Source organism: Egretta garzetta, unplaced genomic scaffold (genome assembly GCF_000687185.1).
Source record: "Egretta garzetta isolate BGI_Z169 unplaced genomic scaffold, ASM68718v1 scaffold251, whole genome shotgun sequence".
Classification (NCBI taxonomy): domain Eukaryota; kingdom Metazoa; phylum Chordata; class Aves; order Pelecaniformes; family Ardeidae; genus Egretta; species Egretta garzetta.
In genome coordinates, this window is record NW_009258952.1 from 2,562,660 (window position 1) to 2,579,212 (window position 16,553).

The following is a 16,553-nucleotide window of genomic DNA, read 5'->3' on the forward strand; positions in this document are numbered from 1 at the left end:
CGCCTGGATGAAGTCCTGTGTAGAATGCTCTAGGAGAGCCTGCTTTAGCAGGGGGGTTGGACTAGATGATCTCCCGAGGTCCCTTCCAACCCTTGCGATTCTGTGATTCTGTGATTATAATTTGCATAAAACATCAAATTAAATCATAATGAAATTTATAAAGATGATAAAATAACCCTTTATCAATACTGTAGAAACATTATTAGCTCCAAAATTTTGAACACCTATTGCTTTGATATTTTTTTTTTCCAAGTTGAACATTAATGAGATATAATGCTTTGGGAGGCATGTTATTTAGTATTTCACAAACTAAATGGAATTAATCTAGTCACTCAGTAGATGAAACCAGTCCAGAAACATGTTTAAACATGTTACAAAGGACCATAGTTCTGCCCAGGAAAGATTTCGCTAATCGACTTATTTGAGCAAATATTGGAGAATCAGATTCGTAAGTTATAAGGAGAGGGAAATGTATTTTGGGGAAACATGGTTTTGTAATACAGAGTCTTTAAGAATAATTATCTGTTAGCGAGTGCTTATTTCTAATGCAATATAAACTATATTATTCTCAGTACTATATAAACACCTTTAAAAACACTTTTCTTGCAACAATAGTTAGCTGCGTCATTGCTGTGGATGAACTCCAGAGTATCTAAATGATGTAGATTACACTATGGCCAGGCTGACTATCTCTGTTCAGCGCTTTCAGAAGACCTGTTCCTAAGTTTAGCAGTCACTCTCCTTCATCTCAAGGAAGATTGCAAACTGTATTTGAAAACACTTTGAGCCATGGAGCTCTTCTTTTAGCAATGAATCAGTACAACTGGGTCAGCTCAAAAAGTATAGTTCTTTAAAATCACAGTGCTAAAGTCTTTCCTGGGTAAGGTGGTAGTGTCCAGTCTTTGCTGGGTTGGTTGGCCTGTCCGGTGTCCTGTTAAAATTGTGGAGCCCTCAGTCTTATGGCTAGATTACCTGAGATTATTGTGCAGTTCATTTTGGTGTTCAATAACAACACGAAAACCAAACAATTCCTCTCTTCTCCCTCCCTCTCTCCCAATGTTTTGGGTAACCTTGATAGTCTACCCTTGCAAATACTATACTGATTTTAGTAATATCGCTACTTCATATTAAGTGGCAGCTCTAAATACAATATGAAACTTTATTAACCCGACCACCCCTTCAGATCCCTGAATGCTTTTGAACAGTAGATAGCTGCAGTGTCAATAAATGTGATGCTGCCTTCAATCAGGAGCTACCCAGCCTTCCAGAGATTTGTGGCACTCACACTGTCACGAGCTTTTCTTTGTCCTTTCAAGAGAAAGGAGATTTCTTAGATAGATTGTCTGAAGGTCATTTAAGGAACTGTAAAAGTAAAAAAACTGAACATCTTTTCTATCCTCTGATGTTTCATATTGTAGAATTTGGTATCTCTGAAGTAAGAAAAACATTTTTCTTCTCTTTTCAATGCAATATTAGTATTTTAGTAAAATTTATTGCTATTCTTCATTTAAAACAATTATCTTTCCAAGATGATTTCTGTTAGTGGAACTGAATACACACTTTTTAAGCTACAGTACAGGATCAAAGTTCAGGGCAGTTACTGTCACTGAAGTGAAGGGGTCTCTACCATCCATTCACCTCCTATTGCCGCCTTCTTGCCTAGTGTCAATAGGGCCTTTACAGTAGCTTCTATATACAGAAAATGGCTGATGAAATCCAAGGACTATCTTCATTGTATATGCATACCTTACATTTATCACAGAGCACATAAGAGTGTTTCCCATTCATGGTGTGAAGGAGTATGAACAAGGAGAGTAGTCCTATAATTGCTGCAAAACTTGAGTTTTCTTAAAAAATTACTTTGACTGTCTTGAAAATTAATGTATCTTTCTACTGAAAATTTCAAATAATTAGAAAACAGAAAAAAAGGCTTTAATTAAAATAAGAATCTCAATGTAAAAGTATACACAGCTTAAGATGCATAACAGGGGTTCATAACAAATGACATTTGTTCAACTCACTGTCAAGGTACGCAAGAAGATTTGTGGAGATTGCAATACAGAGACAGCAGGAGTGGCTAGATGAAAAGGAGGGATTTTTTTCTGTGAATGAATGACTCTAATGGTAAAGCAGAAATGGATTTTGACAAAAAAGCTGGAAGTGTAGGGTGTGGGCCTTGTAGAGTAATTCAGGAAGATCATGTGGCTGAATTAACACCATGAGGCAGTGGCTGGAGGGACTTTTGAATGAGGGCAGAGTAAGAGTGTTGGTTGAATGGAGTGGCAGAATCAATGGGACATCCCAAATACAAAGTTTATTAAGGAAGAAATGATCTATAATATGTTTTGAATGAACTTCTGACTGCAATATACAAACCCTTCACCTCACCTTAAGCCTCATATCCTTTGCAGATTTAATAAGGGCTCCCTCTGTCCTACTGTTGAAATTATAAATTCTTTGATAATTATTCTTTACACACACATTTCCAAGCATGTTTTGTCTAGACTATGGCTTTAGCTAAACCGTGATTTCCTAACTTTCTTTCACTAAAGCTATCTTTCACTAAAGCTATCTAAGCTATTGCCAAGATGTGGCAAAAGCCAAGATATGTAACATCCACTTCTCCTTCCTTTTTGCATGAGACCCTGTATTGTATCATGGATGACAATTAAGATGGTGTGACATGATTTTTATCTTGGCAGCCCAGGTTGGGATTTGCTCATTTCCTTTGTACCTTTCAAGAGCTTACAAGTCTCTTTATTTTCTTACAAGTTCCAGTATTTTACAGTTCTGAAGTGAGCTGGCTAATCTGAAATGTTTTGGCTTCTCCTAATTCTGTCCTGCTTTCAAGATCTCCCATATGTTTTTTGCATTTTTTTAGAAACATCACCCATCCTCTATTCATTTTGTTCAACTACAACTACTAACAATGCTGAGGTTGCTTCAGCAAGTGCCTTACATATTTCAGGACAAATCCTTTAGGTCTAGCTGACTAAAAACATCTAATTTTTCTCAGTATCCTTTAAGCTGTTCTTTTCTGAGTTCTCATTTGAGCTCTTATCCCTTGATCACTGATTTCGTCATAGCTTATTAGCTTTCTCTCCCAAAGGCTGACTGAGATGAATTTCAGATCAGTTTGGCTATTCAGAAGAGATAGCTTGTGTTTGTTTTCTGTTTCTCTGTATTGGCTCAGAACGGCCTAACTGCAAACATCAGAAATTGCTACTGAATATTAGCTTTTCATTAGAGGACACGAAATGACTGCCCTCAAGTGGCCAAATGTGAGTAATACCACTTGTGGTATGTCTATATATTCATCTGCTCCAAACAAATTTTTATTCGTAGCGAAGATCCGAGGATTTAAATTAGAGCATGAGTCAGGGAGTGACAGCTGAGCTTCGCTTCTGCGGGCATGCATTTCTGAACGGGAGGTTCTCTGGAAAAGCTGCTGTTGCTCACTCAGGCAGGGTTTGATAACAGTTTTTCGGTGCTATTTTTTTCCTTTTATACAGTTTGTTGAGGCGTTTTAAAATTGCGGATGAATGAAATGATTAAGAACTGTAAAAAGCCCTCTAAGACTGTTTAAGAAATGGATACCAATAAGAAACAGGTCTTTTAAAAATGTAAATTCGTGACTTTGGATTCTCCTGTATACTGTTTGCCATCACTGGAAATTCAGAGCAGGGGGGCAACATTAAAATCTTTTTCTGTTTTCAATCAGATTTTCTTCTACAATAGCAAAGGCTTTGTGCCATTGAAGAAAGATAATCTTCCAACTGTAGCTGCACTTCAGCCCTCTTCTCAGAACCAGAGTGCTTCATCCAGGCAGATTTGAGACACTGAAAAGCAAGCAAAGAAAAAGCCACTGAGAAACTTATTAAATGTATCCCGCTATGGCTTCTTCATCCCCTCATTTTGGAGCTGCTGTGATCCACCATTAAGCTATGATCTACAGTTAATAGCAAAGAGAATAGAAAATCCAGGCAGGGCGCGCTGGGAGGCTGGGATTTATACTGGTGCTGAGTAGTCCTGGGGAGCACAGCAGTTGCGGTAATGATACAGCATGTCCTCGTGAGGCGAGATATAAATAATGCATACTGATGGGCAACTTAACTTTCAATTGCCTTTCTTCTTGTCATTTGGAATGAGGTGTTTTGTCTATGCCTGTGCGGGAGTGAGGCTGGGAGGTAGAGTCACAAGGTTTTTATCGTCGGTGCTTGTTTAGGATGAGGACTGTATGTGCCTAAATATTCCTTATTTAAAGAAACTGTGTATCTGAGGTAATATTAGGAATGCATAGGCAAAGTGAGATCTGCTTTAACTGTACCATTCAAGAATTTTCTCTGATGAGAACATCTGAACAATATTTTGACCAGATATATAATGCATGAGATACATTGCTCCTTTCTACCTATTCAAATGTCAATAACATTTCCCAGTAACTGCAGTTTTCCCTTATAACTCTATAACCCAAGCATGCAGATACTGTTCAGTTACTGAAATTGCTATCACTCTCTTATTTTTCTTGGGCACAAATGGTTTTCCATTGTAGTTCCTTTTCCTTTCTCCTTTGGCAACAGCTGTTGGCCTACAGCCGTACCACCCTAAGAACACCCAATCTCGTCTGATCTCAGAAGCGAAGCAGGGTCAGGCCTGGTTAGTACTTGGATGGGAGATCACCTGGGAATACTGGGTGCTGTCGGCTTAAATATTTTAGGACAAGGGGAAATGGCCTCAAGTTGCGCCAGGGCAGGTTTAGGTTGGACATGAGGAAAAATTTTTTCACTGAAAGGGTTGTCAAGCATTGGAATGGGCTGCCCAGGGAAGTGGTCGAGTCCCCATCTCTGGAGGTATTTAGAAGACGGGCAGACGAGGTTCCTAGGGACATGGTTTAGTGGTGGACTTGGCAGTGTTAGGTTAACGGTTGGACTTGATGATCTTAAAGGTCTTTTCCAACCTAAACGATTCTATGGTTTTCTCCACCAGACCTTCATCCACATCTTCCCAGTGTAGAGCACTTAGCACTTTCTAGATGCCTAAGATGCCTGAAGTTACTTTGTGTGAGATGATGGAAGGGCACTTCCCATGGGGAGGTGAAGGGTGACCATGTTTGCCTGTAATATCTTGGACACGTCTGTGTTAGCAAGTCCTGAGCAGTGGTTTGTCTACATGCTGTCTATCCACAGTCAATCTGAGGCAGCTTTTTTAACTGATTAGGAGCCTGCTTCAAAGTAAATTAAACTGATAAAGGGAAGAGACTATACACAGACAGATAAAGTGGCTGATGCATGGTGAGTTACCTCCAGTATCTTCCTAGTTAGTGAGTGAATCAAAGGCTTGGATCTTCAGCCCCTAAAAGACTATGCCAGATTCATGTAAAATTAGACAGGAGCTGGAAAATGCAAAATGCAATCATCCCAAATGGATGGAAAATTGATTTAGGATCACCTTATACCACTGTGTTCAGGAAAATTGATCTACAGCTAATTCTAACTTTTGAAGATAATATCTTCTGCGTCTTAGATAATTCTACTTGGATGCTAAGGGTCTAGTTATAAATAAGCATGAATGTCAAACAGTGGAATTCATAATTTTAGAGACATCTAAAAATTAGCCAAACAGCCCTTCATAATGAGTAATGTTAATATTAATCACATCAATAATTAATATTAATAGCTATATATTGATTTGGACTGCACACCTTTGTATTCTCCCTGGAAGCTGAAAAAAATCTGGTAATTCTCATTTCTACCTCTTGTAAGGCATAAAATATCTGACTTATGACTTGGTGTGAAGTCAGAACTAAATGCTATCCATTCTGGATGATGGTGAGCATAGTTTTGGGACAGAAATTCTGTGTGTGGGAATGAGACAGAAAAAACACATTTATCTTCTATTCTGAGTTGAAGGAAAAACCCAAAATCTATTGAAAGTCTTCAGAATATTAGAATGATTGAAGTAGCCTTGGCTGAGACAGACTCATTTGCATGCTCCTGCTGGGGCAATTCAACACAATGATGTAAGCAATTTTTCATTATGCTAATTATTGCTTCATTTTTTTGAGTGTTTGTGCATTTGTCCATGTATCATTACATAAAATATGCTCTAATGGTAATGTGTAGGCTGTGTAGACTTGACCACACGAGCCGTAAAAGTTAGGATGATCTAGCCATAAAAGTAATGGTTCCAAAGAGCCTCTCTTCTGTTGAGTCAAATCTTAAAAAGGAACAAGAAGTCAAAATAAAGTGTACTAAATCTAACTGGCTTTCTCTAAATTGTCCAGAGACAATCAGTATGCGTGAAATTCGATATATGTGGAAAATGATATCTTTATAAAGAAGTTGGAGATGCATTTAAGTGTCTGTATGATTTTCTCACAACAGTCTGTTCAGAAACACACTGGGCCAAATCCATTTGCCTTCCTCTCATGAGAATTTCAATTACATTCAATGAAACTAAGTGCAAAAATAAACTGAACAATCTGGGGCCTAATATATCTTTCTACTGGCATCAAAATGAAAACAAAAAAGCTTTTTAGCCTTTTTTTTTTTCCTTGCATTTCCCGACTCTGGATAGCTTCATTTCTGAATGTTCATGCTGAATTAATTACAGCCTATTTCGTGATAAGTCCTTGGAAAGAAAGACTATAAAACGTTAATAAGCTTCTAACATACCAGAGCAGGAAGTACCTCTATACACATCAGAATGCTAGCATCAGTCTGCTGCATCCATTTCTGTCTGCTGCATGAGAAAATGTACGTATATGACAAATTTTCCTGATCTGTCTTTCCCCAATTCTGATAAACTTATTTTCTTAAACTCGGAAAAGCTGTCACGCTCAATATATTATAAAAAGACATCTTACTGGAAAATAAACTATGGCCACACAGAGTCCTGTGCATTATTCAGTAATGCAGATAATGTGATGTATTAAAATGAGGCAGTAACCTCAAATAATGGTACTTTTATGAGACAGGCTGAAGATTTGAAGGAATATTCAAATAAATTGGGGATAAAAAATTATGTAAAAAAAAGCTCTGATAGAATTCCACAGGAGTGGATGGGTACACATAAATTCCCTACAACTATTTTTTCTAAAAAATCATTTTGATTTTATCTATAGTTCTGAGTATAAGATTTATCCTTACTTTCCTTCCACGGGCAGGAACCCATCTGCGAGCAGAAGCTGAGAAGTTTGAACATACTGGCTCTGGTCTTCAAAGCAGATCTTCCAAACAGAGGCCTTGTGTGTGTACACATGTATGAGAGTATGCTGTGTGTTAGGTAAAAAAAAATTACATGGAAAAAACCAATAATGAATAAAATTAGCAACATCTTTGAACACAATTGAAAATGTTACCCTTCTCTATAAAAAAAAGTCTAGTTTCCTAGAAGAACCCCTCAAATTAATGTGTACTTTAACTTACTAAAGTTAATGAATACATTACACTGCTGTTATACTTAAAGGTTCTTTATTTTCTTTATTCTCTCGTCATAAATAATATAGTCATAACTTTTAGAAAAATAAATGTTAGTCATTTAGTTTTGTAGCTTTCTCTTTTGCCAGTCTTGTGGCAGTTTGGGAAATGTAAACAGGCAAAAAAAAAAAGGTTTCTGTTGATAATCATCACTATAACTTTACCATTCCATCCGAGATGCCAATTACTTGTACAATGCACAGGAATCATAGAATCATAGAACCATAGAGTCGTTTGGGCTGAAAAGACCTTTAAGATCATCAAGTCCAACTGTTAACCTAACACTGCCAAGTCCACCACTAAACCATGTCCCTAAGCACCTCATCTGCCCGTCTTCTAAATACCTCCAGGGATGGGGACTCAACCACTTCCCTGGGCAGCCCATTCCAATGCTTGACAACCCTTTCAGTGAAAAAATTTTTCCTGATGTCCAACCTAAACCTGCCCTGGTCCAACTTGAGGCCATAACAGGAAGCATCAGACATCTGTGGTAGGACTCATAGCAACTGGTGCCCTTGAGCAAAGGGTCGGCTAACCCAGCCAGTAGGGATTTTGCAGAGAAGCAGCGCACATGAGTGTCTCCCTGCAGGTACCAGTTGGGCTGGGAATCAGACATTTGGCTTACAGTCTCCTCCAGCTTTCTTATTCAGGAGGGAATAGCAGCTGAAGCTCTCACTTTATGACAGCTCAGGGAAATGGCATTCAATTTCTCCTGATTTGTGGACACCTAAATAATTTTCACTAGAGGTGCAAGACCCATAACATAAAGTAACTCTCTTCTAAGTAGTTTTTTTTATGTAGTTTGCTATATATGAGCTTATTATTCCTAGTTATATTTTTTTGGACTCTTTAAGAAGTGTTCACAGGTCTTCCAGGTTGAAAACCACTGGTAAGAATTGGAGCCCTCACTCAGGGAGGGAGATGTTGCAGCTATGTCTACATCTTCTGTGAAGACTGCATTTGAGTTCAGTCTCTGGTCTAGCAAGTTTACTGCTGCTGCCTCCATGAGCAGACATTCATCTCAACTGGGATGAATTAAGTTTATTAGAATCTTTATTTAGTTGCCTATACAAAGGTATTCACTGTCCTCTGAGGCACACCAGGGTATTCAAGGCATCTGCATGGACTGGCAGAAATGACACAGAATCTGTGGAAAGCTACAACTCTTCTGGAGAGGCAGCTAAGATCCAGGTGAGGTATCTGAAGGCATCTCAAAGGGCACTAAATACCTCTAGCTAGCTCTCTAGGTCATAGAATCATAGAATCATTTTGGTTGGAAAAGACCTTTAAGATTATCAAGTCTGTCCTGGTTTCAGCTGGGATAGAGGTGCTTGGTTGCCAGCTAGGCAACAAAGTCCAGCCGTTAACGTAACACTGCCATTTCACCACTAAACCATGTCCCTAGATAATCTTCCAGGTTGCAAGGTCTTTATGCATTTCAGCTCAAACCTTAAATATGGGAATTAGTTCTGGACTAAGAGACTGAAATGTAGTTTTCTATAGATAGTTGTCTACACGGGTCCTCAATATCTAAGCTCTTGATATAGCCAACTGAAATTTAGGGCACAATTCTGTTGCCCAAATGTAGGTGTTGCCAGAAGTCCAATGCAGACCTTTTGATTCAACTACAGGTTCACTGTAGATTCATGTTACATTTGCCAGCATCATGCAAGTGTTTCAGAAATCCTGCAGTGTCTTGAAAGTCACTACATACCTATGGTCAGGCCTCTGAATTGACCCTTTTTGTCCATGTTGTTGATGGAAGCTGGAAAGTGACTGTCCCCAAAGTAGATACTTATCTTGCACATAGACAATGACAGTGAGTGACCTTGCCTTTGTTTTGAACTGAATGTCTCTTCTTATGATCTGTCTGAAATGTATTCCTTGTATGGTCTTTTTACTGCCCGGGGTTTTAAAAATGGGTATAGGATTTGAAGTAGAAGTAGGGTAAATCTTGCTCTATCTCTTCTCGCCTCACTCCTTGCAGATGCTCTGGAGGCTCAGGAGGTGGGACTAACAGCAGCCGCAGTGTCTGGGTCAGCGCCGAGGATGTGGCAGGTCGGTGCACCTAATGATGAAGGGGGGAGATAGCCTTAAAAGCCACACTGCCAGCCCCTTAGTCTGTGTACTACCTTCCTTGTCTTTCTACTTCTCATCTTCACCTTCATCCCAGGAGGGCAGGCTCCACTGTCAAGTTTTATGTCTTTTTTTGAATGGAGGGGGCTCAAATCTATGTTCCCCAAGAGATTACCCTGGACACCAGGGAATCCTATCAGCTAGGGGGTGAAAGAACCACACTTCTCCTGTTGAACTTGTACTGCATGGCTCCATAACATGATGATGAGAGCAGCTGGCTGGGAGGGAAGACTTTCTGCTCTCTGTTCTCCACTCTCCACAATTTTTTGTTAAACAGGCCAGATACAATATGAAAACAGTCTTGCTCTCTCTTTCTTGTCTGCCATTCCTCTTTCATTCCTCCCTGCACAGTCCATACCCCAGCCTCACTACATGCCCTGCATGGTGGGACAGGTGTGTTCCTGGACAGTGGATCATGGATGAAGAGGGCCAGGGACCCTTCTTCCTATTTGTGGGTGTGATGGGTTGACCCCAGCCGGGCGCCAGGTGCCCACCAAGCCGCTCTATCACTCCTCTCCTCAGCTGGACAGAGGAGAGAAAAATATATCCAAAGGCTCGTGGGTCAAGACAAGGACAGGGAAAGATCACTCAGCAATTACCATCATGGGCAAAGCAGACTCAACTTGGTGAAATTAGTTTAATTTATTACCAGTCAAATCAGAGTAGGAGAAGATAAAAAACGCCCTGAATCTTAAAAAACCTTCTCCCCATCCCTCCCTTCTTCCAGGCCTTAATTTCACTCCTGAATTCCCTACCTCCTCCCCACCAGCAGCACAGGGGGACAGGGAATGGGGGTTGGGGTCCGTCCATCCCACGCTGTCCCTGCCGCACCTTCCTCCCCAGGGGAGGACTCCTCACCCTCTGCCCCTGCCCCAGCCTGGGCTCCTCTCCCCACGGGGCCACAGGCCCTGCCAGGAGCCTCCTCCAGCGCGGGCTTCCCCCGGGATCACAGCCTCCTTTGGGCACCCCCCTGCTCTGGCATGGGGTCTTCCCCGGGCTGCAGGTGGGGATCTGCTCCCCCGTGGGCCTCCCTGGGCTGCAGGGGCACAGCCTGCCCCACCATGGGCTGCCCCAGGGGCTGAGGGGAATCTTTGCTCTGGCGCCTGGAGCCTCTCCTGCCCCTCCTGCGGCACCAGCCTGGGGGGCGGCAGGGCTGCTCCTCTCACGTCCTCTCACTCCTCTCCCCAGCCACTGTTCCCCAGAAGGGTTGGGTTTTTTTCCTTCTTAAACACATTATCCCAGAGGCACTACCACCATTGCTGATGGGCTGGGCCTTGGCCAGCGGTGGGTCAATCTTGAGGCCAGCTGGCGTTGGCTCTGTTGGACACGGGGAAGCTTCTGGCAGCCTCTCCCAGAAGCCACCCCGGTAGCCCCCCACTACCAAAACCTTGCCACGCAAAACCAGTGCAGTAGGAGAATGCATTAACTGCTTAGTTATGATATTAAAGTTGAGACCTCTATCTCCACTCCTGTTCCTTCATCCAAGAAGCCCTGACTGCTGCTGTGCTTTGTGCTCGTCTTAATGCTCTCACTATGTATTAAATGTGATTTTCAAACTTCTGGTTGGATCTTTCTGGGCCCCAAGTGGCACTGATACATGTAATAGGTGCTGAAACTACATGGGTTTACTTTGTAAGAAATGGAAAGAAATTCACAGTGATGCAGCCATCCTTAATTCATGTAATCCTCAATACCTTTATTCTTATGCCTCACTTTGTAATCTCTCAAACTCTTATACATAGTGGTAAACAGAAAGGAAACTAAGAAGAAAAGTCGGTGTTCATTCTAATTTATTCTTTGTCGCACCATTTGTAATGAATTTGGAGTAAAAATAGTGCTTCTCTCTTGTTGACTTTATGAATACTTACATTTTGAAATTTCTAAATTTCTAAACCAAGCATTTGTAAGGTATGTGCTTATGAAGGCTCTTACTTTTAAAAATATTTGATACCAAAGACAGGACACTTGTGCGTTTTTAGTGCCTTGGCGTACTCTGGCCTCCTGGTGGCATGGTCGGATAAGAAATCGCTGCTGTTCCTCCAGTCCTGTCTGGTTCCCTGAGTTTTCAGGAGAGGCACAGCTGTACGCTGGGAAGCCATCCTGCCTGCTGCTTCCCTCTACAGAGAAAAGAAAATTTTTCTGAGACAGACACTGTTTTGTTTATAAGAAGTCTGTGAAAGGTTAGCTTTGAAAAAAGAAGTGCGATGCCAGTCTAGGAAAGCAACAGCAAACCCATCTGGTTTTGCAGATTTCTTCAAGGACACTGTTTGAAGATAGCTCGGTGAATATATTAGTTAGAGACAGCTAATATTTGCATGGGTTCATGGACCTGTATTTTGATCTATTGTTGTTTGTAGGATTTCAAACAATAGTTGTGCAGGATGTTTAATAAGCACATAAGATGCTCTGTTAGCTGCCTGGCATTTCATGACAGACTGACTTTGGCAAAAACTTGACTTTGAGTCTGCCCCGGAAAAACACGGGTCAAAGCCATGTTTTGTTACAGTCAAAGCCAAAATCCTCACTGATTTTATGTGCTTAATACATTATCTTAAATTCTTTTCTGTATATTGTGAATCTTAATTACTTGGGACATTTATCTCAAATAATTTAATAATATCTAACCTACTTGTTTGTAAATGTTTTTCAAGGTGCCACAGTTAATATGGATTTTAATAATATTTCCCTTGGTATTTTTAACTCTGAATTTCACTGTTTGCACAGATAAATGCTGACACAGTTATTCAAGTTTTCTTCATTCCTGGCTCATATAAATTCCTGTCTATATTGATGGATATTTTCCCGGGATGAATAATGTTGAGGTCCTAATCTTGAGAAGAAAGTCAGGCCAGCTACTCCTCACTGATGTTGTGAGGGAGCAACTGTCCTTTAATAAAGATTCTTTTGGATGATTAGGATTTCAGTATTTTAAAAAAATATTAAGCAAATGAGAAAAGGCCAGGCCTTCAACCAAAAAGGGAATAGGTTTCATTTATTTATTTATTTATTTATTTATTTATTTATTTATTTATTTTATTTTCACCTGGATTAATTTTCGAATGATCTTGTACCATGCATCTATACAAATTCCGGCGCAGCAGAAATGAAGAAATATGAACAGCTTGTGGAGAGGAACCGAGGATTATCCCTTTTGATGGGCAGCTCTGAATTATCTTAAACAGACTAAATTGATCTCACAGAGTTTCACAGACTCTTTTTTTTTTTTTTCTTTTTTGATGAGTCATTTACTTAAAAGATTTTTGCTTGGTTGCTGCCAGAGAGATGGTTCTGCTCTGGAAACTGTAAGAAGAAAAGCTAGTGTGCTTGTATCCCCAAGGAGAGAAAGAGTCAGTAGAAGGGGAGAGGAGGAAAGACTTGTTGAAAAGACCTTAATTTTCAAAAGAGGGAAGCAATCTGATGTTTTTGTGGTGGGTGGGAAAGCTGAGATGCATCAAGGATTTGTTTTTCAGCAGTTTCACGAAAATAACTTTTTATTTCTCTGCATCATAATGCACATGTAAAATGTTTCTTTTTTTTTTGCACCAGATTCTCTACTTTGACTCCATATGCGCATACAAAGACAGATACATGAAAATTCAAGGTTTTGCGAAAAATCCTTTTCTTTACATGCTACTCATGACAGGGCATATAGACTTGGAGTTATTTCGCAAAGATGTATTTTGCTCAGATCGGAACATTTTGCTTTTCAAAGTAAAACACTGATAAACTGCCTTTTGTTTATTCTTTTCTGTTGGGCAGGGAGGAGTCTTTATTTTCCACTGGAAATGGCTAAGGAATGACTCCATGCTCAGCTGTGCCCTACTGTTATGTGCCATGCTACGGTCCCCGCTTAAGGGACTGCATTCTGCTCCTCCACGGGACGTCCACCTCCTTCTGATCAAGTTCAAGGGCACTGAAATTTGCAGAAAGATCTTCACTGACTTCAGTGGGCTCATGATCAGCCTGTCCTGGTACCTGCTAAACAACCGACAAGGCCGAGAACACCGAATTGTGCCCAAGTGCCTGGAGAAGGGCTTTGGCTGTGTGCAGGGAATAAACTGTGTGGATAAAATGGAATATCAAGCAGCTTGTGTTCCCAGAGCAGAATACATCCTGGGCACTGAGCAAGTAAGCATGAGGCTTTTGTTTTAATAAGAAGAGTAGGCAATTACATACAGAGAAAGACAACCCTCACATACAGGAAGGGCAGAATTAAGGTTATGTGCTACATTCCTTGTGGGTGTTTCTTTTTGCAAACTTAATGCTTCTTAAATTTCTTTGCCATTTGAAAGCTTTGTAAAGGCCTTCCTTTGTCATGTTATCAAAAGTTATTGTGACCTCATTTAAAATAGATTGAGCATCTTGGGTAGTTAGCTTAGAGCATCTTGATTTCTGAAAGTGGAAGAGTTTTATAAATAAAAGAGTAAATTATTAATGCTGTGTCATATGAGTCTGGACATTTGTGTGAGTAGGGCACTGTCATAGCAATAAAACTTCATCAGAATCAGAACATCTAGGGATCACAGTAGCTAGGGTTTTGAGCTCCATTCCTGAGTGAGAGAAAAGTGCACTGTGTCCTCTGTTAAATATTAAATTGTTGGTCTGTGGATATTTTTTCAGGCATTTGCTGCATCTGGAAGAACCACCTTTTCTAGTGTGACTAAAATTGGAAAGTTGTAGAACTGTAGAGTGATGAGTGTCTTAATAACTCAGCTTCTCATGGCAACATATAATTAAGATTTCCACTGGGAATGATGGGAATGAACCCTTATTCCCACAGAATGTTAGGCAATCTTTAATGAGATTTTTCCCAAGCAAGAGATACTGAGTTTTAGTGAGATAAACACAAAAGCAATTTTTTTTTTCCAGGAAAAATGTCCCCAAATATGGATGTATGAGGACCGTCATCCAATATAGCGTATGGGGAATTGGTTTGTTTATGGTTTTCTTTCTGATTCTAGGCGGCAAAAAAAAGAGCCTGATCTCATTTTGTTGTAAAATGAGTATTTTTATATACAGCAGGTATTCTATTCCATTAAATCCCTAGGCATTGTGCACAAATGACAGCAAAGGTGTGGCTATTGGTCCATTTCCAGACAAATCTTGTATTGGCTGATATTCACTCAACTAATATAAAGCCTTTAAAAATACAGAATGTAAAATGTTCAATCAAAACATGTATAGAATACTTTTCCTAATGCTCACAACTGTCATTACATCTCAGTTATATGGATTTGCAGACAGGAGGGAATCATCTGAAAGAAACATATTTCAGCACCAGAAACTGAAGGGAAATAAAGACTAAATAATAATAATAATAATAATAATAACAACAATAGCAATAATAAACTCTGAGTTTTGGAAAAAAGCATCTTTAAATCCATTCTATTTCAGTTTTATTTTCATGTCTTCCCTTTAACTAAATTAATTTCTACATGCTGTTGCAGAGAAATAATGTCACTGAAATCCAGGCAGTCCTTCCTTATCAGTCAACAGCTGTCCCCAGATGCAGCATTTTAATTTTGAAAGGAATATAAGAGCAATACATTTTCACTGACAACCATGAGGCAAACAGCCCTCATTCTATAATAACTTGTCTAAGGTGTTTCTATTCATAGTTGTTTTCTGCCTATTTCATGTAACTGAATTTTATATTCACCTTTTTTACATTGTTTAAAGAGAAGGTTGTCCATTTCTGTTTATAATTTAAAAGCTCATTATTTTTGCTGGCTTCTTTTCTCTTCAGTACTGCTTCTTGTTTGATGTTTTCCTGTTCTCAAAAAAGACTGCTGTGCTCAGTGTTCCTGCTGTTTTCCATTTTAATTGCTATTATTATGTTTGCCCCTCTAGTAGAAGACTTGGTAAATAAAGTAGTTACTGTACACCTTAATCTTTGCAAATACATAAACTGTAATAAAAATTCTGCTTATAAACTCTTTCATAGATTCGTAAGATCTCTTCGGAGCAAACTGTAGGTCCTTTAAAACTCAGAATAATAAAACATATTCACATTGTTCCTAACAACTTGCATCTCTTTTAGCTAACTACTACAACTCAATTAAAGTTATAGGAGTGCTTTCCAAAGGGAGTTCTCGTGATTATTATGAGAAGCTCCTTAACTGTCATTACTTGTCATTTGTGTGCTGGTATCCATGCAGTTGGTGTTTCTAATCCTTTGTTTATCAAACTCTCAGGAAGCCATTTCATTAGGAGAGAGAATACTGCTAGCTATGTCTTGAGAGTGTACCATCGGGAATTTGAGTTAAATAATATCCAATTTGGTAAGATACTATCTCCAAAGTTTCTTTATGTTAAAATGTACTTGGAAAAGAAAGACTTTTCTGCATAGTTCTGCCTAAATTTAGTTCTCTTTGGCTGGACCTGAAGTAGAGGATATTATTGAAAACTAGAACCCTCAACCCCTATATTATATCTCCAAAGCTAGAAAATGGATTAGGGGTGAGCCAGAACTGTCACTGTAAAAGCCAGCTGGGAAATTGCCCAAACGTCGGGTCATGATTTGACTCAGCCCAGTATAGATTGGGACCAGACACAAAATCTGGGTCAACATCCAAATTTTCTCCAAGGGCCTGATGTGTTTTCAGTCAGGCTTTCCTATTTGTATTACAGTCACTTGTCTGAGTCTAACAGTGAAATCCATATCAAGCATAACACTAGGAATACAGGCTGTTGGATTATTCATGTCTATGGAACTTGGGAATTCCAGCTATCGTGTCACCATGACACCATGGAAAAACCAGTGTACCTGATTGTTTTTGTGAAATTATTCTGATCACGGACTTTGTGTTTCAAAGCAGTTGTATTCAGGATTTGGAGGAACGAGAGTGTGCCAAACAAAGAGAGGGTTCCATGTAAATGCAGCTGTCTCGTTCTAGAGGACCAAGCCAGGGATCCAAAGTAGTCTGAGAATCAGGGGCT

The 16,553-nt window shown here is 39.7% G+C and overlaps 1 pseudogene; it reads left to right on the plus strand.

Annotated features, from left to right (window-relative positions):
- Positions 1-4,586: 4,586 nt before the first annotated feature.
- On the plus strand, positions 4,587-4,705 carry LOC118451846 (annotated as a pseudogene).
- Positions 4,706-16,553: the final 11,848 nt, after the last annotated feature.